Here is a 27,609-nt window from a genome sequence, read left to right on the forward strand (position 1 = left end):
AAGCTGGCTTAAAACTCAACATCTAAAACTAAGATCATGGCATCTGGTCCCATCACTTCATGGCAAATAGTTGGGGAAACAATGGAAACAGTGAGCGACTTTATTTTTGGGGCTCCAAAATCACTGCACATGGTGACTGCAGCTGTGAAATTAAAAAGATGAAAGATGCTTGCTCCTTGGAAGAAAAGCGATGACAAACTTAGCATATTAAAAAGCAGAGACATTACTTTTCTGACAAAGGTCCATCTAGTCAAAGCTATGACTTTTCCAGTAGTCATGTATGGATGTGAGAGTTGGACCATAAAGAAAGCTGAGCGCCAAAGAATTGATGCCTTTGAACTGTGGTGCTGGAGAAGACTCTTGAGAGCCTCTTGGACAACAAGGAGATCAAACCAGTCAATCCTAAAGGAAATCAGCCTTGAATATTCATTGGAAGGACTGATGCTGAACCTGAAGCTCCAATACTTTGGCCACCTGATACGAAGAGCTGACTCATTGAAAAAGACCCTGATGCTGGGAAAGACTGAAGGCAGGAGGAGAAGTGGGCAACAGAAGGTGAGATGGTTGGATGGCATCACAGACTCAATGGACATGAGTTTGAGCAAACTCCAGGAGATGGTGAAGGACAGGGAAGCCTGGCATGCTGCAGTCCATGGGGTCACAAAGAGTTGGACATGACTGAGCAACTGAACAGCATTACTAATGCTTTCTCCACTACTGTCTTAAGGTCAGTCAACAAAATAATAATTTAAGCACTGTTGGTAGCATTTTCCAGTTTCCATGGTGTAAATTCTCCCACCATGGCCAGTTTAAAAAATACCAGCATGACATCACTAAGTGCAGAGTTGGGAGGTGTGCATCAGGGCACCGTTACAGAGCATGTCAGCCACGCAGCTGTGGGAGGTACTGGTGACCTCACCTCACAGCAGCTGTGGGAGGTACTGGTGACCTCAGCGGAACCAAAAGCAAATGTAACTAAGTGAGTTGATTCTGAGTACTTACTACCTTTGTTTTAAATATAATTTGTCTATTGATAAGTTTATATAACATGTAATTAACTGTGAAGTTTTAATAACACAGGAATATTTCCCAGGGACGGGGGAGCCTGGTGGGCTGCCGTCTATGGGGTCGCACAGAGTCGGACACGACTGAAGCGACTTAGCAGCAGCATTTTCCTTCTCTCTGAGTCAATCATGTTTTTTGGTTCTAGAGTGAATATTATATTTGAAACCACACTATTGCCAATGTGGTTTATTCGTTTTCTAGTGTTTAGAGTCAATGTATTGATAAAGCAAGGAAGATTCTTTTAGTTAGCTAACAGAAATATTTTAAACCATGATGATGTGAAAACAATGATATAAGAAACAGAAATAAGGGAAGGAGGAAAGAAAGAAGACTAGCTAAGCTAGTATCCTCGTCTTGCAGAGCAGCAAACAGTCTTAATGTAGTTCACGGAAAAGTGAATATCCTGTTCAGTCAGAAAGGAAATTATAGAGGGAATTATAAAAATGCAGCGAACAAAGCTGGAAAGGCAACATTTAGAGGAATAAAATAAAAATATAATTACAAATCAGGAAGGCATATAGGAGAGGGAAAAAATAGCGTAAGCATGCTAATTTTCTTATTTTTCAAGTCTGCAGGTCTAAAGTTATAGTCTAAAATTAATCCTAAAGGAAAAGTATTAAAGTCGTAATGGTAACCATCAGAAGATCGAAAAGCAATTGCTTTTCGTCATTATTTGGGCAAAGGGGAGAACGATCATAGACAAAGGGAAACTACTTTTCATGTTCTTATAAACGGAATTTTACTTCCATGTGTAGGTAAAAATTACAGAAAAACAAAAATATAAGTACTGTTAAAAGCAGTGGCTCAGATGGTAAAGAATCTGCCTGCAGTGCAGGAGACCCAGGTTCCGTCCCCTGGAGAAGGGAATGGCAACCCACTCCAATATTCTTGCCTGGGAAATCTCATGGACAGAGAAGCCTGGCAGGCTCCAGACCATGGGATTGCAAAGAGTCAGATTCGACTAAATGACTTTCACCTTCACTTTGCACCGTTAAAAAAAAAAAGCAACTTCTGGCCTGGCCTACACATTTTGAGGTAATCCCTTTTATAGTATAGTTTGCTTTCAACCACATATGCAAACATCCCGAAAGGCCTGAAGTCATATTTAATCCCTCTTTCCAGTCTCCATGGGCTCCGCCTTTGCTCGCCAGCCAGGGGGATTCTCCTTACACGGGGGAGCGGCCACACATGTTCACAACTTTCTGCACATTGCACTTAGCCATGTGATGCGTTCTTATAAATTATTCTTCATGACCCTAAACTTGTGTGCATGGAAAGGAAAGTCCAGGGTGGTTAGACTCCTTACTCAGAGCCCTACGTTTTGGCGGCTTATTATGGCAAGTTCCTGTTTTGGTCATCTCTCCTCCCCTCCAGGAAACGCTGTGCTCCCCCCACTAAGAAGTCCATGCCTAAGGCTCCCACCTTAGAGAACCTCACGGCTCCCAGTACCTCCAGCAGGGGGCAGTATACAGCCTGGAGGAGGGGGGCGGTTTCCCAGAAATTTAGGGGCAGGGCGGGGCGGGGAAGGAACCCCCCCGCCCTCGTTAGTCCCTTGAGGTCCCTCGAACTGTTCTCTGTAGTCACCCCAAGCAGGGCCCTAGTGGGAAGGGGAGGGTGCCCTGACCTGCCAGCTTTACCCAGTGACGCACATTTAATTCCCATCAACACACAATCCCTATGACATTGCTTTAATTGTCTTCATTCAGATGAGGGAACAGTCTCAGCGCAGATAAGGAAGGAGCCTGCGATAGCGTCTTCCCCACGCGCTCCCAGCACGGTGTGGCTGGTCCTGGACCCGTCCCTTCCTCGGGCAGGCCTCGTGGCCCTGGGAACGACGCTCTGGGAGCGGGGTGGGGGTGGGGGAGAGCAGAGGTCCATGTGAGCGCAGAGCCTCCGGGGGGAAATGTGGCCGCCCTGCTCCTGCTGGTGTGTGGCGCTCACGTTGATCTCTTGCGCAAGGTCTTGTTCTGCAGGGCATGTCCGGGAGCTGCGCCTGAGCGGCCCCACAGGGGCCGCAGACCACCTGGCAAGGTGGCTGCTGAAGCGTGCAGCCAGCCACACCTGCAGTACCCGTGCCCGCCTCTTCCACTGCAACCGAAAGTTCCTATCCAGAGGGGGCTGTGCCAAAGCAGAGGGGCCCCCAGGAAGGCTGTGGAAGCATTGGGGTCTGTGCCTCGTGACAGAGGACACAGGACCCCAGGACTGGCCCTGGGACGTGATAAAGCTGCTTCCCTTCCTTTACATCATCTCATCAATCTTGGCGGGAGCTAGGAGGGAGGCTCCTCCACAGAGAGGTATCCGACCTTGACAGACAGAGTTCACACCTCCAAGAACGGAAGCTCGCTCACTCTGCCCTTTCTGCTCCACCGCCTGCCTCTCAGAGATGTTCTTGGGGAAGGGTGGGGAGGTGCTGCTAACCTCACCCAGCCCTTCCGAACCCACCAGCCTCAGCCTCCCAGGCCTTGGGCTCTCGCTCCCTCCAGAGTCAGACATGGCAGCGTGTCGCTCAGCATCTCCTCCAGCTCAAGGAGAAAACATGCTTGGCTGTCTTGGAAGGGACTGGCTGCAGATGACCACTTTGGGGTGTGAGCATCTGGCTGGGGTGCAGGCAGCAGGACTCACAGATGAGACAGCCTCCCCTGCACCCCCTCCCCCCACCCAGCCTCCATGGCATTGTAGCTGGGCAGCAGGTTTGCCCAGTGTGAGATGGGTGGGCATTTCCCCACCAGTGATTGTCCTGACCAGGGGCCTGACCCACTGGCCCACAGGGACCTAATCCCAGTCACTTCCCAGGTCCCATCTGGGCCACATTTGGTTGGTCCAGGTGTTCACTGATCCAAACAGAGATAGGGAGTAGAGAGCATCTCTGTGAGGCTGGACCTCATGTGAGGAGGACCTGGGGCTGTGTTCTGCTGTGCGTGCTGTGAGCCAGGGAGGGAGCCAGCCAGTCCCTCATGGGGAAAGATGTGCAGGGTGAGGAGTAGAGAACAGCACCTCTTGCTCACCAGGACCAAGCCAGCCACTCGCTTTCCATGCCCCCCACCAAAAACCTACCCAGTAAGTTGTGTAGAAGAAGCACCAAGAGTCCAGGTAGCTGGGTGGGGATGGGGGGTCCAGGGTGTTGAGGACACATCTCCCATCCAGACCGTTCCTAAGGCTTCACTAAGGAGAGTGGAGCAAAGTCTTATCTCTGGAAACTGTCTCTGCGTTCTCTGCTCCAGCCTCCCTCCAAGATGTCAAAGTCCCCATGCCCAGGCACCACCGCCCGCCAGCCCCTCATTTAGCGCTTGCCCATGGAGTCAGTCCTGGTTCTCAGCCTGGCCTCTGAGGGTGCATATCAGAGCCTCGGACGCCCCTTCTCTGTCTCATCTTACTGCTCACCACCCAGGAGAGCTGAGCATGGTTCCATCCAGGACTTCCCCTCCTTCACATCCCAGAACCCTTCCTCAGGGTGTCTCCCCCTTCCTGCCTGTCTGCTTCTTGGGGAAGGGGGGGTCTCCAGTGCCATCTCCCAGCAGTCTCTGTCCTCTCCGTGCCAGGTGAGGTGTTTCTGACTACTTGGATGTGCTTGGAACTTTATTCTCAGGTTACCTAGATACTCTCCTAGGAGCATTAGAGTTTTAGCTTTTCCTTTTTAAGTTTTATTTAGTTATTTTTTTGATTGTGGTCCATTTTTCAAGTCTTCATTGAATTTGTTACAATATTACTTCAGTTTTATTGTTTGGTTTTTTGGTCACGAGACATGTGGTATCTTAGCTCCCCAACCAGGGATTAAACCCACGCCCCCTGCATTGGAAGGCAAGGTCTCAGTCAGTGGACCACTGGGGACGTCTGGAGCCCTTTCATTTCATCTAAGAAACACCTTGATTTTTTTTCCTATGAGGGATGAGGTAGGAATGAGACTGATTTATTTTTGTCGTGGAGAGTCATGTTGTTTCTGTACTATTTCTCAAAAAAGTTTCTCATGAATCTCTTCAAAAAACAGTATTTCACTTTCCTTATTGCCAGAAGCTACAGTCTACTCCAATTTCAAGTCTGGTTCTTCCTGATGTTCTCACTCTGGTCCCATGAGATCTCCCCGAAAGTCAAGAATCTTTAGGGAGGGCCTGATTTCTATTACTGGCACATTAATGGTGTGAGGGCATAAAGTCACTCAGAATTAAACTGAAGTTTCAGCCATCTATTCCTACTTCCCCAAAATAAAACCGTTTTGGTGTGACAGATGTGTGGCTATGCACAGTGGCTGAGATCTGTATGGTGTATATGTGATATCTGTAAATTCCCTAAAGACAGGCTGGATCTTATCACCCCAACAGCTTGCACAGTGTCAGTCATACGGTGGTGCTGAGGAGACAGAGGTGGAATAAATGGAAGTGTCAACCATGAGAGGCCTTAACCAATGCCTTACAGAAGCTCACATCCACAGTGATGCAGTATCTTCTCATCCACCAGAGATAAGTAAGCTTACATTTGCAGCAACATGAATGGAACTAGAGATGATCATACTAAATGAAATAAGTTAGAAAGAGAAGGATAAATACCAAGTGACATCACTTGTTTGTGGAATCTAAAATCTGACGCAAATGAACCTACACGAAGCAGAAACAGACTCACAGAGAGAACAGAATTGTGGTTCCAAGAAGGAAGGCAAGTGGGGCGGGAATGGATTGAGAGTTTGGGATTAGCGGATCCAAGCTATTATATGTAGAATGGATAAACATAAGATTCTACTGGATATCACAGGGAACCATATTCAATATCCTATGATAAACCATAGTGGAAAAAAATTTTTAATGTATATATGTGTAACTGAATCATTTTGCTGTACAGCAGAAATTAACACAAACTTGTAAATCAACTATACATCAATAAAAAAAATTTTTTTTAAGAAAGATAAGTAAGTTTAGGCTAAAAGTTGTTCTCGGTTTGAAGGCTCCTTGGGGAAGGCATTGCTACCTCTCACTTGTGCCTGTAGAACTTAATCTAGTTTAGGACTTAATCCTGGCAAATTGTTATGCTGATTGAAGCGCGTTGAATAGCCTGCATTTAACTGAATCGTATCTTACAATTTTTCTTTATCTTTTTGACGGGCTCCTTTTGAGTATTATGCCAGAACTACCTTTGCAGAAAGGATTTATAGGTTCCAACCTCCAACTGTTTTGGGAAATTAGAAGATTATTTGCCCATTTGTAGTCTTCCGATCCTCGCTCCCTTCCCCATGTCTCCCCATGTCAGCAGCAGCAGCAGCATTGTTCCCAGGGGCTCCGGGTGTCCCATGGAGGCATTTTCCAGTTGCTCCAGGACTCATACCCTTCATCTCTGAGGAAACACCCTCTTTTTTTTGGAGTTCATCATAGTCCTCATGGGGAATGTGGAAATATTACTAGTTCCAAGAAAGTGGCTTTCTCTCCAGGTTTTTAAAAAAATACCCCCCTGCTGTGTAAACAGTCTTCCTTCCTCTTGATCCTAATTTGGTGTAAAAAATACATTGTAATAATGAAATGGCAGAGAATTTATGATGAATTAAGTGAAAAAAGACCAAATAGGCTATGAAGTAAAATTTATGACATAATTTTAAATTTATTAAGAAAAAATTAAGATCAAAGAAATACACTTTGGCCAACATGGAAAAATGTTAAGCTGTTCTCAACATGGCTAGCGCTTAGCTGTTTAGGGTACTTACAGTATTAATTTTTATTTTATTCTCTATTTCTTATACTTTTTTGCATCATGTATAAAATTGACTTATTTTTTTAAAAGTCAGAAAAATATTAATTTTTTTGTACTTTGTTCAGCATGTAGATCATAATGTCTTTGAAAAGAGTATGACAGAGACTGATAGCCTACCAAAATGCATTCTTCCTTAACAGTAGGTTAAGGCTGACATATTACTGGACTGCCCACTTGAACAACTATTATAAATTTGCCTCATTCAAGATTGCTTTATCCATCTCTGTTTCTCTAGGATCTAGCTGGGATCTGGCTCAGAGTAGATGCTCAGTGTGAGTTTGTTGATTAGAACTGCACTGTGACTTTCTTGACATCTTCATCACAAAGTTATAAATACCACAATTTTTTTTATTACTTAGAGTTTTAAATAAAGTAGTATTTCATGTAAAATGTGAAAACCTCACAACAGCTTGTTTCCATTCATCCCATCTTTTGTGCAATTGTTTTCATCTATGTTTCACCTACAATTTACATGAACTGGAGGTGGTATAAATTCCAAAGTACCGTGTTGCACTTTTTGATTTAAACAGTTATAGTCTTTTGAAGAAGTTAAGACAAGAAAAAGTACACAGTTTATATTTGCTCACATATTAGCCATTAATAGTGCTCTTCTTTCCTTTCTGTAAATTCATGTTTCCATCTGGTCTTTAGCCTCAACAACTTCCTTTAGAATTTCTTGTAGTGCAAATCTTTTGGAGATGAATGGTTTCAGATGTCATAGATCTGGAAGTAACTTTATTTCATCCTCATTTCTTTTAAGGATAATTGGGTTAACAATTTTTTCCCTCTGGTATACAAGAGATAGCTATCCATTGTTTCATGACTTCCATTGTTTCTGATAAAACATATGCCTAATATTGTTTTTGTTCCCCAATGTGTGATTTCTTTTCTCTGATTGTTAAGATAATTTCTTTTTATTTCTGATTTTCAGGAACTATCCATTTTGTTCTTCTTGGAGTTTGCTAAGCTTATTATATCTGCAAGTTGCTGTTTTTCAACAAACTGAAATTTTCAAACATTTTTCTTCAAATTTTTTTTCGGTTCTGTTCTCTCTCTTCTTTCTCTCTGGGACTCGCATATATTATACCATTTGATATTGTCCCAAAGACAACTGGGTGTGTGTTTATTTTTCTTCAATCGTTCTTTCTCTCTGTTCAGATTGTTTGCTCAAATATTTGTTCAGATAGTCATGTTCAAATAATTTTGGTTCATCAGTCTTCAATCTCTTTAACTTTTCTTTTTTTAAATTTGCACTCATGGATCTACTCTTGGGCTATTAGTAAAATATTCATTTCAGATACGTTTTTCACTTCCAGAATTTACATCCAAATATTCTTATTTTACCTTCCGTCTACTTCCTGAAATATCCCACCTTTCAATTATTATGTCCATCTTTTAAGTCACTGAATATATTTGCAACGGTTGCTTTACAGTCCTTATGTGATAATTCCAACATCTGATTCATCTTGGGGTCTGTTTCTGCTGACGGTTGTTTCTCTTCTTACAGGTCACGTTTTTCTGATCTTTCAGATCTCTGCTAGTTTCAGTCGTTTCTGGACAGTGTGGATGCCACACGCAAGGATGCTACACTGCTTCCCTCCTTTAAAGAATGGTGAGTTTTTCCCTGGTTGACAGTTGAATAACTGGAACATCCTTTTGGTTCTGCCAGACTTGCTTTTATTCTCTGTTAGTGCTCTTTTAGGCTTCCCTGACAGCTCAGTTGGTAAAGATCTGCCTGCAATGCAGGAGACCCCAGTTCAATTTCTGGGTCAGGAAGACCCGCTGGAGAAGGGACAGGCTACCCACTCCAGTATTCTTGGGCTTCTCTTGTGGCTCAGCTGGTAAAGAATCCACCTGCAACGTGGGAGACCTGGGTTCAACCCCTCGGTTGGGAAGATCCCCTAGAGAAGGGAAAGGCGACCTCCTCCAGTATTCTGGCCTGGAGAATTCCATAGTCCATGGGGTCACAAACAGTCGGACACGACTGAGTGACTCTCACTTTCACCTTTCTTTTCAGTGCTCTTTTGTTTCAGGTAAGAACCTGTTCTAGTTCATGACTCCTACTCTAGGCTCTAGTTCTTAGTTTTCAGATTTGGCTTTTCTGGAGTATAAGATGAAATCCCAAGATGCTCAGGGAGGTCTTGCCGCTCTGGATGGTATGGAACTCCAGTGTTGCCAGCGGTGCCCAATCTCTGCCATCTCAGTGCTCAGCCTTGGAGCAGGCGATCCCTTCTTGTTTTTTGGAGTCTCACTCCATGCATGTATAAACAACCCTTGGTCGAGGACATCCACAATGAATTCCCATAAAACACACTCTTCTCAAGCCCCTGCTCTGAAAATTCTAGCTTCTTGAGAAACCGGGAACTCTCTGACTTACATCTTTTTAGTTCAAGGATACTGCTGCCTCTGGGGCTTCACCTCCCTGTACCATGGAAGAAAAGCACTCGTAAGAAGAAAGCCAGCGCAACAGGCTCACCTTTTACATTTTTCTTATTTCAAGGATTAGTCTTAAGATGCCTGCTAGTCAATGCCTGAAAACAATTGTCTCATATATTTGCCTATTTTAGAGTAGCCTTCAATGGGAGGTTATCTCTTGTCATAACTGGGAGCAGAATATCCTTCCTATTTTTAGATATTTTTTAAAAACTACAGAATCTCACATTTCCTCTCAACAAAAATACATATTTACATGTACGTACATATTCAGTTCATGGTTGTCCTGGCAGCTTCAGTGTCTAACTAAGCATGGGCAACTCTCTCAGTAGTAATAATAACTCATATTTGTACAACCATTTTTATTTACTTACTTGTTTTTGGCTATGTGGCATGTGGGATCTTAGTTCCCCAACTAGGGATTGAACTTACACCCCCTTCATTTTAAGTGTGGAGTCTTAAGCACTGGACAAACAGGGAAGTCTCCAGTACAGCCATATTCAGCATTTAAAAAATCCTCTTACAGATATTACTTCATTTGTTCTGTATATTGCATTGATTCCATTTCACAAATAAGAACCACACTTAAAGATATTAATTCCTTTTGGGTAGCAATGAGAATTTCAACCCAGATTTTTTACCCAGAAGCCTAGATTCTACTTATCATTTTGGTCAACAAAAGCAGATATCTCTCTAGGAAAGGGTCTTGCACCAGATGCTGAAAAAATTAACACCTTTCTTCATAATGGTGCACACTATAGCACAATGGCTCTTGTATATAGTATAACCATGGATCTTAATTGGTTGCTAAAAAAAATTGGAGGCCATTCTGGCTTGACAAGATGATACTTGAGCTGCTCCACACACCTCGTGCATGTCTCAGGGTCATCCAAGATGCCCCCTCCTATCTACAACCCTTGCCATCTTCATTCGAGCTTCCTCTCTACTCATGAATGGTGGAATGGGAAATGAGAACTTGGGCAGAGATGGTGGTACCTATGACTCCTGTTGGGGAATGGGCACGAGGTCAACATGGGCATGTGACTAGAACTTAAGCTGGACAAGTCTCCTAGTTTGGTTACTGCTGCTGCTGCTAAGTCGCTTCAGTTGTGTCCGACTCTGTGCGACCCCATAGACGGCAGCCCACCAGGCTCCCCCGTCCCTGGGATTCTCCAGTCAAGAACACTGGAGTGGGTTGCCATTTCCTTCTCCAATGCATCAAAGTGAAAAGTGAAAGTGAAGTCACTCAGTCGTGTCCGACCCTCAGTGACCCCATGGACTGCAGCCCACCAGGCTCCTCCAGCCATGGGATTTTCCAAGCAAGAGTACTGGAGTGGGGTGCCATTGGCTTCTCCAAGTTTGGTTACTATCTACTGTCAATTCTTTACTGGCAAGAGTTGAGATATTACTACAAATGTTTTCATTCTTTTAACCCATCTCAGAGCCTTTTTGCCTCCCATAAAAGATGATGTTGCCTCACTAATAGTTAGTCATAAATGGTCAGTTCATTGTGAACTAGGATCAGGTGATGAGTAGCTTTAAGGATCAGGCATTCATGCTAACCACTGCTTTTGCCCATGTGGCTCAGAGAGACATTGTGTTTGAACGGACATACTGGCTGGTCCTACATGGATGATGCTATGGAGAGATGATATGGGATGATTCAACATAATAATCCAAAAGGGATAAGAGTCTTGATGCTGAATCCTAGAGAATGTTATTCTACTACTTAAGCTTTTCTTTCATCATCACTTTAATGTTACTCACTGTAGGTCATCTGAGGACTCCCTTGATGGGTGGTCCAAGTTAGTCCTGAGGATGGAGGAGGAGGGAATCCAAGTAAGAAGCTCCTTCTGGGCCTTAGGGAGGAAGATTATGAATTCATGCAATATCCACAGATGTATTCTAAACACACTTCTAATTAAATTCACCTAAACACTATTATTTGGAGAAAGAAATGGCAACCCACTCCAGTATTCTTGCCTGGAGAATCCTCCCAGGCTCCTCTGTCCAAGGGATCGCAAAGACTCGGGCATGGCTGAGCGACTAAGCACGAAACGCCACTATTATCTTTCTTTTCCCAGAGGCTCAGAGAGGAGAAGTGGTGCCAAGCGAAGGAGGGTGTCCAGCCCCGCAGCGCAGGGCTGAATGAGCTCTGCGTCTGCTTTTACTAGCTTTCTCTTTTCTTCCTTGGCCCCACCCAGCACTGCTCACCATACTGCCCCAAGTGGCCTTTCTGCAGGGCCCAAGTCACCAGTCAGAACTCAGGCAACTCTGCTGATGGCTGGGAAGTGGGCAGAGTCAGGCATCTGCCGACTCTCCACTTCTGCTTTCTCCAGGAAATGAGCAGAAACCCTGTGATTCATAGTGAAACACAGTTAAAGACTGAAGATTCTGAGCTGGATCCTCTTCCCCTAAGCCTGAGGGGGAGGTATGGGGGCGCCCATGCCATCTGACATCTGCAGGCCCTGACGGATACACTCCAGGTAGGTAATCCTGTCCTCGGCCGTGCCAGGCTGGCCTAGAAGTGGGCACGTGCGTCCTGTCTTCCAGGTCAAGCCGACGGGCTGCCTCCTGGAAAGCTGAGCCTGGGCGTGCGTGTGACCACACTGCCTGATTGGAGTTCGTGGATGTGGGAGAGGGGCTAAGCTGAGGAGCAGGAAGTGTGTGTAGGACAGGCGGCACATCTGCTTCGGGCTCCTCCGATGTCTGAGTCCACTGGGGTGCCCCACTGTTGGGATGTCTTCCTGGTGGGGCGTCTGTCACTGTTGGGCTTTGCTGAGCCGGGCCGGGCTCCAGCATTGTTCCTCACCCTCCCACCTCAGGTCAAGCCCTTTCTCAGGGTTCTGCTAAGGAACATGACCTGCCACACCTAGGAGAGGCTGGATATGGGCCTGTGTGGGCCAAATGTGGAGTGAGAGGGCTGGCCATGAGATTCCTCTGTCCACCTGCTGTGTGGGCCTCTGAAAGATGCTGAACAGTGGGGGTCACTTCAGACTGGTCACCGAGAGAGATGGTTCCTACCTGGCCCTGTGGTTACTCCTAGGGGTAACCATGATAAGTAGGTGCCCCCTGGGGCTGTCCTTCCCTTACCTGATTTACCACATTAAAACCTTAGAAACATCAGTATTTTTGACTCATCAGGACCACGGGGGTTCAAGAATTAATTCTAATCTTCCCACCTAAAATTGCATCTTATAGAACGCGTAACCACTCCTTTGTCCCAACCTCTCTGAACCATGAGGAGTTACCTTGGTAACTAAGAAGTTCACGTGTTACCTTTTCCATAAAGTTTCAACTTTAACATGATTTTCTGCATAGTTGTCCATTTAATTGGTCAACAAATATTTATGGAGAGCCACTTCCTGCCAGGCCGTGCTAAAGACGGCTAGGTCAGTGGTCAGGGGTGGGTGGTGCTTGGTGCTGTGGGCTCCAGTGGGTTGGAGAGCAGAGGGTAGGGAGTCGGGGTCAGGAAGCCCAGGAAGGCACGTGTAAGTGGAGGCCTGAAGGCAGGGAAGGCCTGAGCCAAGTGTATTTCTGAGCTGTGTTCTTGGCAGGGGGACCCGAGAAGGTCAAGGTGCAGAGGAAGACTGGTCAAGGCCAGAGTGGCAGACGGGGGTAAGGAATACGCCACGTGACCTGGCCAGAGAGGGCTGGGGTGGGGTCAGGTCAAGGAGGGCCTTCCTGCCCAGTGTGAGGACCTGGGCGGTAGTCCCCCAGACTTGGAAAGTCATGAAATAGTGAGCAGATAGGAAAACTCAGAGGACATATACAGGCTATGAGGAATGAAGATGGCCCTGTGCGTCGTCACCTCGGTTTGTTTCAAAGAGCACCAGCGTCTGTGAAGCCCTCTGTGTGCCCAGCCTTCTCTGTCTCTTCAGAGAAAACTGTTGCTCTCAATTTTGAGCTTATAGTTCTTTTGCTTTTCCTTTCAATTCGACCTTGTATATTTAAAGTGCAAAATATGTTATTTGCTTTCTCATGGATTTGAACTTTATCAATAGTAATTAAATATCCTTTTAAGTTTGCTAATTTCATCAAAATTATGTGTCTGAATAATATTTGAATAATGAAGAGTGATAATTCGTCATATCATTGAATGTGTCTCTAATGCATTCACATTTGTTGCTGGATGTGCTAAGTCGCTTCAGCTGTGTCTGACTCTTTGCGACCCCATGGACTGCATGCAGCCTGCCAGGCTCCTCTGTCCATGGGATTCTCCAGGCAAGGAGACTGGAGTGGTTTTCTATGTCCTCCTCCAGGGGATCTTCCCAACCCCAGGGGTCAAACCTGCGACTCAGGTCTCTTGCCCTGGCAGGTGGGTTCCTTTACCACTAGCACCACCTGGGAAGCTCCCTTATTGCTGGATAATATTCTGTTACTCACGAATATACCTCAGTATACTCTCCCAATATACTGCCAGTGGGCGCTTGGGGTGCTCCTAGGGTTTGTTTTTTCTTCCTGTTGTAAGTTGCTCGGTGCTGTCAGCACAGTAAGTGCTGCTGGGAGTCTCCTTTGTGCATATATCCTGCGGCGCATGTGCAAGAATTCTCTAGGGCACGTATCCTAGAAGTAGCGTTGGTGGGTTGTAGGGTATAGAAATCTTCAGCCTTATTGGATAATAGTGAAACCTCTTTCAAGTCAATTGTAACACTACCCACCCATCAGCAATATGTAAAAGTTTCTCTTGCTTTACATCCTCATCAACATTTGATCTTGTTGGAGTTTTATACCGATTCCGAGCAAATGAAAAGCCTTCTGTGTTTTAAATTTGCATTTTCTGAAATACTAAGTTTGGTCATCTGTTTATGTCCTCCTTGCCCATTCTAAATTCTTTTTCCTGTTCAAATCCTTTTCTCTATGGGGTCATCTGTCTTTTATCTTATTGATCTTCTCTAATGCCGTACATATTCTGATGTTAATTCTTTGTTATTCATGTATATTGTAAATACTTCTGTCTTGTTTGTGCCTTGTCTCCTTATGTTATTTGTGATTTATATTAATGATTGAACTTCTTAGTTTCAAACAAGCTTAATTTACCCATAATGTTCTTTTATGAGATATACGTGTATATTATCTAAGAGATTCTCTCCACTGTAAAGTCATAAAATTACTCTTTTAAATTTAAAAAATATTTTTTCCATTCATATTCAGTCTTTAGTCCTACTTAGAAATGATCATTCTGTAGGGTGTGAGGTGGTGGGTAATGCTTTACTTTACACAGTGCTTTCCATACGCATAACCAAGAGTGTTAGCTCCAAAATCAGAAAGGCCATTCTTTAGTCACTGATCTATCACAACTCTGTTATAAATCAAGTTGGCATGTGTAGTGGGTCTGATCTTGGGCTCTCTCTGTCTATTTGTTTTTCTACACTTTGCCAACACTAAATAATATTATTAACTAGAAGCTTATAATAAGTTTTGTTATCTGGAAAGTGTCTCCTCATTTTTTCTTATTCTTTCCTTCTGTCTTGACATATTGTTTCCTTCTTTATTAATATGAATTTTAGAAACAGCTTCTCAGTTTCAACAAAAAAGTTCTGTTCAAATTTATTAGAAATATAATTTAAAGAGAAGTTATGTCTTTATGAAAATGACTCTGCTAATTCATGAATATGGTTAGTCTCTTTATAAAATTAGTGTATACTTTGCCTAGATTTATTCCTAATTGGTTTGATTTTTATATTATTGCCTTTGTCTTCAAAAATATGTTTTTTTGACTCTTGCTGATACATGCTGCCTTAAAGAAAAACCACCTTCTGTGAGTAACAAAGGAAGAAGAAATATTATCTGTTAAGAGGCTGTTGTTATAACCCAGGCTGGAGGTAACAATGGTTTGCCCCAAAGTGATAGTAACAGAGACAATGAGTAGCAGTGATGCTGAAGCTGAAACTCCAGTACTTTGGCCACCTCATTCGAAGAGTTGACTCGTCGGAAAAGACTCTGATCCTGGGAGGGATTGGGGGCAGGAGGAGAAGGGGACGACAGAGGATGAGAGGCCTGGATGGCATCACTGACTCGATGGACATGAGTCTGCGTGAACTCTGGGAGTTGGTGATGGACAGGGAGGCCTGGCCTGCTGCGATTCATGGGGTCACAGACAGTCGGACACGACTGAGCGACTGAACTGAACTGAACTGAACTGAGAGTGGTGAGAGTCTGGATATTTTTTGAGAGAGATTTGACAATGTTGCAAGTGTTGGGTGTAGGAGAGAGAAATTAAAGATGAGTCTAGAGCAACAGAGAGAACTGAATTGTCAAGGAACATATTTGCGAGGTGGTGATTATTCCAGAATATCAATTTGAACATATAAAGATGGAGATGCCTATTAGACACCAAGTGGAGGAATGAACTCTTGGCACCCTCTCCCTCAAGCAGACTTTTGGCAGAAAAGCAAGGCCATGTGGCCACTTGGGAGAGGGGTTGTTGTTACATCAAACACACAGACATTGGAGTTTAGTGCAGAGAAAGATTTATTCATCAAGGAGGCGCTGACTCAGAAGATAGGAGTTCTAGACTTGTTTCAAATTCATCTTGCTAGCTGGCTGGGGCTGGAGAAGGCAATGGCACCCCACTCCAGTACTCTTGCCTGGAAAATCCCATGGACGGAGGAGCCTGGTGGGCTGCAGTCCGTGGGGTCGCTAGGAGTCAGACACGACTGAGCGACTTCTCTTTCACTTTTCACTTTCATGCATTGGAGAAGGAAATGGCAACCCACTCCAGTGTTCTTGCCTGGAGACTCCCAGGGACGGGGGACCCTGGGGGGCTGCCGTCTCTGGGGTCACACAGAGTCGGACACGACTGACGTGACTTAGCAGCAGCAGCAGCTGGCTGGGGCACAAGGTTTTAAAGGCAAAAAAAGGTCAAAGGGAGAGGGTAGTAGGCTATGTGTTCAGCTCATGAACCTTCTTCTGATTGGCTGGCGGTGAGGTAACGGGTGATGTTCTGAACATCTCAGTCATCAGCTTTCTAGTTCCAGCCAGTCTGGGGTCTACATGCCCAGCATGTGGTTACCATCCTTCACCTGGGTGGGTGGGGGTTCCTTAGTTTCTACAGAGCAACTCAAAGAGATACATCAGACTGTTATCTATTTCTCTGCGGGGGAGCTTGGCATCCTGTGACTCTCTTTTCCTAATCATTAACTGCGTGAGTCTGCTTTTTGGAACACGCAGAAGCCTTAGGAGACTAAAGTCTTTTTTTCTTGCTATAAAGAAGAAATGAGGGACATGGCAGGTCTTCTTTACGCATGAGGGCCCTGTAGGGTCCTGCTTGGTTTCAATTCCCCTTTTCATTTGTTACTCTTCAGTCCTGAGGGGAACAGGTGCTGAACAAAATCTGTTTTGTTTTCTTTCAAATAAAGTTTTGGATAAACGGGTTAATGGTAAATTCATCAGAGGAACTGGATTTTAAGGGGACTGAGCTTCAAGAGGGGAGATATTTTGTGCAGGAGAGGAAGGGGGAAGATGAGCATCTCGGGGGTCCTTGAGCCTCACTGTAGAGCTCACATCCATTTTATTTACAACTAAGGCCTTACTTTGGTTGTCTCCCTCCAAACTATCAAAATGCCCCTGCATTTTACGTGGGAAATGGTGTCTCTCGGTAACATTTCTAAGCCCTTCATACACCTGTTAAACACTTAAGTCTCAAAGTCCACACCTATGTTATCCAATATGATAGCCCGCAGTCATCGCTGAAAAGTGGCCAGTCTAAGCTGAGATGTGCTGTAAGTTATAAATGCACCTTGGATTTCAAAGATATTTCAAAGATAAAAAGCACATCTAAGCTGAGATGTGCTGTAAGTTATAAAATGCACCTTGGATTTCAAAGATATTAAACAACAAAAGAAATATAGACTATCTTTACTTGAAAATATTGATAACATTGAAATGATAATACTTTGGATATATTGCCTTAAATAAAATATATTTTAAAATATATTTAAATAAAGACAGTTAATGAATTTAACCTATTTATTTTTACTTTCTAAATGTGGTTGCCCCCTAATTTAAAATTACACATGTGGCTTGAATTCGTGGTTGGTTTTATATTTCTGCTGGGAAGCACCCTTCAGAGAAATGATACTTCTTGTTTCATGGCTAAGACTTTCATGAGGAAAATGGTTCAAGAAGGATGGGAAATTAGAAAAGTGAAAAGTTCCTCATCTAGATAATTCCAAGGAGAAAGTATGGAGGATAAGAAGAATGAATTTCGTACTTACAATAAGCCAGACGTTGGGTAGGACACTGGTATTTGCAGTCTCATTTGATCCCCAGAGTGAGATCAGTTTCATCACCCCCATTTTACAGATGAGAAAATGGAGGCTCAGAGAGGTAAAGTCCTTTACCCTCAGGCATTAAATCCCTTGATTGGAATTTGAACCTAGTTCCACCAGATGTTAAAGTCTGTGTGCGTTGCATTCAGTTCAGTTCAGTTCAGTCGCTCAGTCGTGTCTGACTCTTTGCCACCCCATGAATCGCAGCACGCCAGGCCTCCCTATCCATCACAAACTCCCGGAGTTCACTCAGACTCACGTCCATCAAGTCAGTGATGCCATCCAGCCATCTCATCCTCTGTCGTCCCCTTCTCCTCCTGCCCCCAATCCCTCCCAGCATCAGAGTCTTTTCCAATGAGTCAACTCTTCGCATGAGGTGGCCAAAGTATTGGAGTTTCAGCTTTAGCATCATTCCTTCCAAAGAAATCCCAGGGCTGATCTCCTTTAGAATGGACTGGTTGGATCTCCTTGCAGTCCAAGGGACTCTCAAGAGTCTTCTCCAACACCACAGTTCAAAAGCATCAATTATTCGGCACTCAGCTTTCTTCACAGTCCAACTCTCACATCATACATGTGGAAAAACCATAGCCTTGACTAGACGGACCTTTGTTGGCAAAGTAATGTCTCTGCTTTTGAATATGCTATCTAGGTTGGTCATAACTTTCCTTCCAAGGAGTAAGCGTCTTTTAATTTCATGGCTGCAGTCACCATATGCAGTGATTTTGAAGCCCCCCAAAATAAAGTCTGACACTGTTTCCACTGTTTCCCCATCTATTTGCCATGAAGTGAGGGGCCGGATGCCATGATCTTCATTTTCTGAATGTTGAGCTTTAAGCCAACTTTTTCACTCTCCACTTTCACTTTCATCAAGAGGCTTATTTATTAACTACCACTAAAAAGCTGATGGAACACTTCTAGAAAGATGTAGTCAGTGTGTGGCAGAAGTGTGAAAACTGCTCTTCTCTCTTGGACAATGGCTAAGCCTTCTTTTGAAAATTCATCTTCATAGATAATTTACAGCAGACAAAAAGATTGTGAGGGGATCTTTCCTCTCAGCCCTGCCCATAGCAACAGTGGAGATGCCCTGAGCATCCTGTTTATAGACAGTAAAAGAATCAGTTATGGGGAATCGACCAAGAATCCTTCTCCATTATTAAATCTCATAATTTAAGGAGAAGGGCAACATAGAATATATTTATGGTATGATGACAGGCACTTACTGCATTAAGACTTTGTACATCAATTACAAGTAACATATGCTTGGATGTGAAAAGTAGTATACAAAAAAAGGGCAGGAAACATTTGTTGATTTTTGTATTTTCAATAATAAGAATATAGCCCAAGTAGCACCCCAAGGCACCCCAGTCCAGTACTCTTGCCTGGAAAATCCCTTGGATAGAGGAGCCTGGTGGGCTGCAGTCCGTGGGGTCTCGAAGAGTCGGACACGACTGAGCGACTTCACTTTCACTTTTCACTGTCATGCATTGGAGAAGGAAATGGCAACCCACTCCAGTGTTCTTGCCTGAAGAATCCCAGGGACGGGGGATCCTGGTGGGCTGCCGTCTATGGGGTTGCACAGAGTCGGACCCAACTGAAGCGACTTAGCAGTAGCAGCAGCACGTCAATGTCAGTTTTTTAAAGGATATGCACAAAATACAATAAAAAGCGATGTACTGTCAAAGACGAAAAACAGAAACACACACATTTAGAAACTGTTATAGGATGGTCAGAGTATGTCAGAAGTTAATAATGTTGAAACGCTACAGTGAGCGCACAGGGTTTTCCCCGGATCTCTGAGCGTGGACCAGATGAAGCTGAGAGTGGCCCAGGGGCAGAAACCAGGTGGTCCCGGGGGCGGGAGTAGTAGGGATGGGGCAGCTGGGAGACAAGGCAGGGCCTTGTCTTGTGTATTAAAGGCAGGGCCTAATAACATGCTGCGTCCTTTAGAAGCTGGTGGAAGGCAGTGATGGGAGAGGGCGCAGCAGCCCATGTTGGGGAGGATGGAGCCACGCAGCTCCTCCGCAGGTGCCGGAGCGCGGGGCGTCCTGCGCGTACGCAGCAGCTGTGCACGCTGCTGCCACTGCCTTTGGGTAGAGTGAAGGGGGAGAAAAGAACCAGGACAGTGAAGGTGGGCCAATATCCAGACGTTCAGAAGAAACTTAAAAAATCGGAACACACAGTCTGTTATTTTACTTCAGTTTTTCCTTGCATGCACCTGTCTCCCGGAAGCATTCCATTATATAAGTGACGTATTTACCACATCACGGGACCTGAAATGGGTCCAAGGTTCCGTCTTGTGCCTGGGGCGAGAGTGGTAGGGCAGTTACTCTGAGTGATTCTACTGCGTCCCCTTGTGGGAAGGGACCCCTCTCCCAAAGCCTGGCTACAATACCATCTCCATCCCCAGAAAAATGTCTTTCCTCACACGATTTAAAATGTCTGAATAGTATCATTTTTGATGTGTGTATTTAATACCACCCCAACATGAACTAAATAATTGTGGCATTTTATATGGATAAAAATTTAAAATTGAGGAAATGCATGAATGAGTAGGAGAAAGCGTGTTCATGAATAAGGTCAACACAAGGGGAAAAGTGCAGCAGTTCTAGGCGAAAGGTCCTGAGTGAGAATGATGGGTCTGGGAATTACAAAACGTGGACTTTTACGCTGTCTGACTCCACAGGGCATGCCTGCTCACAGTGACTTTCCCTCTCAGGCGCCCCTTCATCTGTGGGTTCTCTTTTCTGCACTGGGGAGCCTTGCTTCCTTTGTCACAGATGCATTGGCCAAAGGTGCACGAGTGTGTTTCTGGGCTCTCTAGCGTGTCCCATTTATCTGTATTTCTGTTCCTGTGCCAGCACCTTCCTGTTTGCTTCCCAGGCGGCACGGTGGTAAAGAATTCACCTGCCAATGCAGGAGACGCAAGACATGTGGGTTCGGTCCAGAGTTGGGAAGGTCCTCTGAAGTAGGAAATGGCAACCCACTCCAGTATTCTTGTCTGGAAAATGCCATGGACAGAGGAGCCTGACGGGCTACGGTCCATGGGGCTGCGAAGAGTTGGACGTGACTCAGCCCTGGGATTTCTTTGGAGGGACTGATGCTGAAGCCGAAACTCCAGTACTGTGGCCACCTCATGCGAAGAGCTGACTCATTGGAAAAGACTGTGATGCTAGGAGGGATTGGGGGCAGGAGGAGAAGGGGACGACAGAGGATGAGATGGCTGGATGGCATCACTGACTCGATGGACGTGAGTCTGAGTGAACTCCGGGAGTTTGTGATGGACAGGGAGGCCTGGCGTGCTGCGATTCATGGGGTCGCAAAGAGTCGGACACGACTGAGCGACTGAACCGAACTGAAAGTGAGTTAGCGCACACACACGCATTGAGTCTGTAGATTGCCTTGGGTACTATAGTCATTTTTACAATATTGATACTTCCAATCCAAGAACATGGTATATATCTTTCCATCTGTTTGTGTAATCCTTGGAAGAATTTCTTTATTAAATTAATTCCATGAGAATTAAGAGATGCTTAATTTCTTACAAGTCAGGAATGCATACCTCCAGGTATGTTTGAAAGTTTAATGAGCTATTTTTGTATTTATTTTCTGACCAAATAATACTTGACATTCAATAAGCTAAACTGGCCGATTGTATGAGCTAACCAATCCTGAAAATCTCATCTCTTTCACCTGAACAAGTGGCCTGAGAAGAATAAGGATGCCACAAAGTCCCCAGAGATGTCACTCCCCCAGGGAGTCCAGAGGGTGAGGAATGGGATGGGGGCAGCTCAGGATCGGGAGGCCTTTGTGCCCCAGCCTCTGCCCACAGTCTCCACCCTACTCCTACCCTGCATCTCCCACAGTGGCACAAACCACCACGTTTCAGCCTCACGTCTCTCGTCTCTCGTCCCTTTGTGTGTCCTTCCCAGGAACAATTCTCTCCAGCCTGTGGCAGTCTTGCTCCTCCTTCCCTTATGCTCCCTCTCCCAAGACTGTTTCTGTGAGCGCTCTCTTCTCCCACCTTCACCAATACCAGCTCCTTCCCTCTGCGCCTTAGTGCTGATTCCTGCTCCAAAGGTGCATTTCAGACACTGTATTGTAGCCTCCTTCTCCCACCTCCCATTCCCCACAGGCTCTGAGCGTGTGGGGAGCTCGTCTTCCCCACCGGCTTGGGGGAGGGGCATCCAGAAGCTGGTCTCTGTGCCGTCTGTGATGCTCCCTGCTGAGAGCCCCACAGGCCCCACGACACCGCGTGGGTGAGGCAGGTCCATGTCCCCCTTACCCCATCCCTGCCCCTGTGACCCGGCCTTGAAGCCTACACATCCCTGACACACGGGCTGCCTGGAGTGTCCACCTGCTTTGCCTCAGATCCACCTCCTCCTTACCCCCCAGTGCCCATCCCGGGTATAGTCCATCCCGAGATACCCTTCCAGACCACCACAGCCCTCTCTGGGCTGGGCCATGAGCCTCTTCTGTGCCCCAGAGCCAGGCAGCTCCCTGCCCAGCACCTACCCTGCTGTGTCTGCTTCCCCAGTGCGTCCTGGATTGGGAGGTGGACCAGGGTGTGGGCCAGGGGTGATTCTGCTTCTTGTACGTTTAACAGTCAAACAACCCGCCATGCAGAGAAAGCTGAGTAGAGCCGCAGCTCTGGTGGCTAGCCTGGGGGTGTGGCTAGCCGGGGGGTGAGTATTAGCACCGGGTGTGCTGCTGGTGTCAGTCCAGGAGTGACTGGTCAGCTGGTGCCCACCTTGTGCCAGGGCTAATGAACCCTGGAAACTGTGGCTCCCAGACAGCAGCTCTACCCTGGGGAGATGGCAAAACCAGAGGGTCCTCTTCTGGGCCTGCTCACCTGCAATGTGAGGGGGCCAGATGGCAGTGTGGTGCTAAACTTTCTGTGCCCAAGGGTCAGTGGCAACTTTGCAAGACCAGCCAGAGCACCCCTGCAGTGTTGGCAGTAAGAGTGTCCAGCTAGTACCTGAGGTGCCCCTGAGGTCTGCTTTTAACACTCTTAGCTACTGTATCAAGCCAAGCTAGAGTGATGAAAGGAGGTGAGGACTTGGGAGTAAGAAGAGTCTGCATTTGACTTTGATTCTAACACTTATTGGCAGTTTGATTTCAGATAAGTTACCTGTTTTTCTCAGAGTCTTGCCCTCCCTACCTGTATAATGGACATAATAATAATTCCTTTACAAATTTTCTAAAATTAGGGAACTCTGATGGCCTGTTAGATGCTCATTCAGTTATGGCCATTCTTACTTAGGCAGCATCTCCTTACGTTCCAGTGGAGGTCAAGCCGCAGATAAACTCCCTCACTAAAGAGGCTCCAGTTACAGGAACTGGGCTGCTTGTTCACCAGCCCACATCTTTGTGTTGACCATGATTACTCAGTCTCAGCTAAGCATTGATGGTATGGCCAGGGGAACTGCTCCCTGGCCATTTTTGGCGATGTGGAAGTCAGTACACATACTGAGATACAAAACTGGGTCCCTTCCCCAGGAAACTGTGAGTTCCTATATTTTATTGCTGTTGCAAAAACCACAGAGGTGTGCGCTGGCCAGGAGTGCACAGAGTGGAATCAAAAAAAGGAAGTGTTGAGAGCCATGGGAGGTGTCGCCCCACTTGCCTGATTCCTGCCAATCAAGTCCCCATCTTAGTCTTCAGGGGAATTCTTGAACTTCTGGAAATAACCTGAGTGGCCTCCTTCTCTTCTTGAGTCATATGACGCAGGAGATAGGGTCCATGGCTCTGCTGTTTCCCACCTGCTGGTACTCTTCACCCTTGGCTGATGTAGGAGGTGGGGACTCTTGCTAACTGGACAGGGTGGGGGCCACACCAAGGTGATCGCTAGTCCTTGCTGTGAGATCATCTTTTCTCTTGTCTTTCCCTGTTCCAAGCCTGGCTTATGCCAGCTAGGAATAACCATTCTAGATTCACCTTACTGTGTTCTCCCTTTCTAGACATTTAAGATCTATTATTTGGAACTCCATATCTGTGTCAGCCACTAGAACTCGGCTGAAGCATGATTTTCCCATCATGCCTGATTCAGCCCTCTTCTGTCTGGAGACTCGTCTGTTGCTCTCACGGAGCTTGGGGAGCCCAGGGTCCTGGTCAGGCTCTTTAGTCTGGTTTGTGCACATCAGATTGGGATGCTGGTGAAACCCTCTTTGAGTAGCAGCCTCAGTAGGAGGAGCAGGTGAGGGGTCTAAACCCTTAGCCTCTAGCTTCTCTATTGGTGCTCCTTCTACCTCCATATTTATTATTTTGGGCTCTAAAATCACTGCAGATGGTGAGTGCAGTCATGAAATTAAAAGATGCTTGCTTCTTGGAAGAAAAGTTATGACTAATCTAGATAGCATATTAAAAAGTAGAGGCATTACTTTGCCAACAAAGGTCCCTCTCAGTTCAGTTCAGTTCAGTCGCTCAGTCATGTCCGACTCTTTGCAACCCCATGGACCGCAGCATGCCAGGGCTCCCTGTCTGTCACCAACTCGCAGAGTTTACCCAAACTCATGTACATTGAGTTGGTGATGCCATTCAACCATCTCATCCTCTGTCATCCCCTTCTCCTGTCTTCAGTCTTTCCCAGCATCAGGGTCTTTTCAAATGAATCAGCTCTCCACATCAGGTGGCCAAAATATTGGAGTTTCAGCTTCAACATCAGTCCTTCCAGTGAACACTCAGGAGTGACCTCCTTTAGGATGGGCTGGTTGTATCTCCTTGCAGTCCAAGGAACCCTCAAGAGCCTTCTCCAAAATCACAGTTCAAAAGCATCAATTCTTCAGTGCTCAGCTTTCTGTATAGTCCAACTCTCACATCCATACATGACCACAGGAAAAACCATAGCCTTGACTAGACGGACCTTTGTTGGCAAAGTAATGTCTCTGCTTTTGAATATATTGTCTAGGTTTGTCATAACTGTCCTTCCAAGGAGTAAGCGTCTTTAATTCATGGCTGCAGTCACCATCTGCAGTGATTTTGGAGCCCAGAAAAATAAAGTCAGCCACTGTTTCCCCATCTATTTGCCATGAAGTGATGGGACCAGATGCCATGATCTTAGTCTTCTGAATGTTGAGCTTTAAGCCAACTATTTCACTCTCCTCTTTCACTTTCATCAAGGGGCTCCTTAGTTCTTCTTCACTTTCTGCCATAAGAGTGGTGTCATCTGCATATCTGAGGTTATTGATATTTCTTCCAACAATCTTGATTTCAGCTTGTGCTTCCTCCAGTCCAGCATTTCTCATGATGTACTCTGCATATAAGTTAAATAAGCAGGGTAACAATATAGAGTCTTGGCATACTCCTTTTCCTATTTGGAATCAGTCTGTTGTTCCACGTCCAGTTCTAACTGTTGCTTCCTGACCTGCATACAGATTTCTCAAGAGGCAGGTCTGGCGGTCTGGTATTCCCATCTCTTTCAGAATTTTTGACAGTTTATTGTGATCCACACATTCAAAGGCTTTGGCATAGTCAATAAAGCAGAAATAGATGTTTTTCTGGAACTCTCTTGCTTTTTTGATGATCCAGCTGATGTTGGCAATTTGATCTCTGGTTCCTCTGCCTTTTCTAAAACCAGCTTAAACATCTGGAAGTTCATGGTTCATGTATTGCTGAAGCCGTCTAGTCAAAGCTATGATTTTTCCAGTAGTCTTGTATGGATGTGAGAGTTGGACTATAAAGAAAGCTGAGCACGGAAGAATTGATGCTTTTGAACTGTGGTGTTGGAGAAGACTCTTGAGAGTCCCTTGGACTGCAAGGAGATTAAACCAGTCCATCCTAAAGGAAACCAGTCCTGAATATTCATTGAAAGGACTGATGCTGAAGCTGAAACTCCAATACTTTGGCCACCTGATGCAAAGAACTGACTCACTTGAAAAGACCCTGACTCTGGGAAAGATTGAAGGTGGGAGAAGGGGACGACAGAGGATGAGATGGTTGGATGGCCTCACTGACTCGATGGACATGAGTTTGAGTAAGCTCTGGGAGTTGGTGATGGACAGGGAAGCCTGGCATGCTGCAGTCCATGGGGTCACAAAGAGTCGGACACAACTGAGCGACTGAACTGAACTGAACACTTCCACATATGTGTTTTTCATGTCAGTTTGATGGACTTGTGGTTTTTATACAATATTTTACCCCTTGCAGTGTGCCCTTTGGACACACATACTTAGTTGTGTGACCACCCCCGAGGTCAAGATATAGAACTCTCCCACCCCAGACGTTCCCATTGCCCTTTGGAGCCACCATCTGATCTGAAATCCCTGGCAAGCATTGATCTATCTTCTGTACTTGTAATTTTGCCTTTTCCAGAGTGGCATATAAATGAGGTAAGGCAGTATGTAGGGTTCTGGCTCCTGTTACCCGGCATAAGGTCTTCAAGACCCATCCAGGTTGCTGTGGGTCTAAAATGTGTTCCTTTCTACTGCAGAGAAGCATCCCACCATACGGAGATACGTGTTTCTTTATTCATTCACCCTTTGATAAATATTTTGCAGAATTTCCAGGTTTTGGCAGCTATGAATAGACCTACTATAAACACTCATGTATAGGTTTTTATATAAACATACATTTTCATTCCTCTAGGGTAAATACCCAGGAAGGTAAGGGGCGAGTATATGTTTAACTTCCTCAGAAACTGCTGAACTGTCTTCCAGAGTGGCCGCACCATTTGCATTCACAGCAGCGAGAGTGATGGTTGCGGTTGCTCTGTATCCTTGCCAGCACTTAACGATTTTGTTTGTTTTTTTAAAGACATTCTCATAGATGCGTCCTGGCATCTCAGTGTGCTTTTAGTCTACCTTTCTCTAATGCTAGTGTTCGCATCCACCTCAGTGCTCTTGATGGACAGTAGGCTGTGGAGTGAACAGAGCATCCGTGCTATCCACCCCTCCCTATTTTCATTTGCTTGTAAGCTCTCCTGTTAATATGAAATGGTGGGGAGGGAAGTGAGGCTGAACCCCACCCTGCACTTGTTTTTGGAACAAGATTAGTTTTCTGATTTTTTTTCCCCTGAGAGCGTCAGGTTGAGGCCAGGCTCTTGTGGACACAGGAGTAACAGCATTTGGATCTGCTGACATACAATGAGGAACTGACTTTTGAATGGAAAGGAATGCAGGTCGTTTGCAGCAGGTACATGGAAAGTTGCTGTTCTGTTCTCTGTCACCTGGTTTAGGGGCTCCCCCAGCTCCGGGGCCTGGGGACCATGCCCCTGATGTGGATGGTAAATAGGTATGCCTCTGTGCTGGGGGGAGTGCAATCCAGAAAGGGTTAACAGTCATATAGGCGGACAAGAAATGGGGGGCACGTCCATCTTGAATTTTATCATCGCAACTCTTCGCCACTAGGTCTGAGCTTCCCTATAGAATGCAGCGAGTCCCAGGCTTCTTCCGACATACCCTGTTGGAGGGTGGCTCCACACACCTACACACGTTTCCTCCAGAATAGCTTCCCGACATTTTAACTCCAAGGGTTGCTAAATCATACATGACATCCTGAGACTTCTACCCGTTGACAAATCATCCCACAGGAAGTCAGGGGTGAAGCAGTCAGCTGAAGGTGGGGTTAGCAGCCCAAGCGTCAGTCACCCAGATGATTCTTCAAATGTTGGCCTCCTGCATAGCAGCTGAGAGCAGGATGCCCTGGATGTTTTGCTTCTGAGACATTATAAAGCTCTGATAGCACTAGGGATCCGTGCAGGGTAGATGGACATTCCCAGCCCCAGTGTCCCTGAGGTCATAGGGAATTCCCCTTCTCAGGGCACTGCAGACTTGTCATCTGGCTCCTACACAGCAGCTGGCCTACACCCTTCACAACACACACCCCACAGGCTCTCAGCCCACTCAAGCACCTCTCCAGCCCTTCTGCACTGACTCACTGGCCTGCATCTCTCCTATGGTCAGTGTGTAAAGGCCAGAGGGTGGAACTGAGATCACCAGGGCCAGTTCAACAAGGAGAAAACTCAGAGAGGGGAAGTAGCCTGCTTGAGGCAGCACCGCACCAGCCTGGGCCTGGACTCTAGGCCTTTGGCTCCCATCTCAGCCCCGCAGCCCCGCTCTGCCTGGGGGCAGCATGAGTGGGCAGCTGGTTGCACAGTTGCCTGTCTCCCACAGCC

At 45.8% G+C, this 27,609-nt stretch overlaps 1 protein-coding gene across 9 annotated transcripts in view; it reads left to right on the forward strand.

Moving 5' to 3' along the window:
• Window positions 1–11,573: 11,573 nt before the first annotated feature.
• Window positions 11,574–27,609, forward strand: part of WDFY4 (WDFY family member 4) — a 248,179-nt gene continuing 232,143 nt past the window's right edge. For all 9 annotated transcript variants that reach the window (XR_009493217.1, XM_024986689.2, XM_024986690.2 and 6 more), the window contains exon 1: window positions 11,574–11,714. The gene's annotated coding sequence lies outside the window, so the exon portion shown is untranslated. The remainder of the gene's footprint in view (window positions 11,715–27,609) is intronic.

Source organism: Bos taurus, chromosome 28, assembly GCF_002263795.3.
Source record: "Bos taurus isolate L1 Dominette 01449 registration number 42190680 breed Hereford chromosome 28, ARS-UCD2.0, whole genome shotgun sequence".
Lineage (NCBI taxonomy): Eukaryota > Metazoa > Chordata > Mammalia > Artiodactyla > Bovidae > Bos > Bos taurus.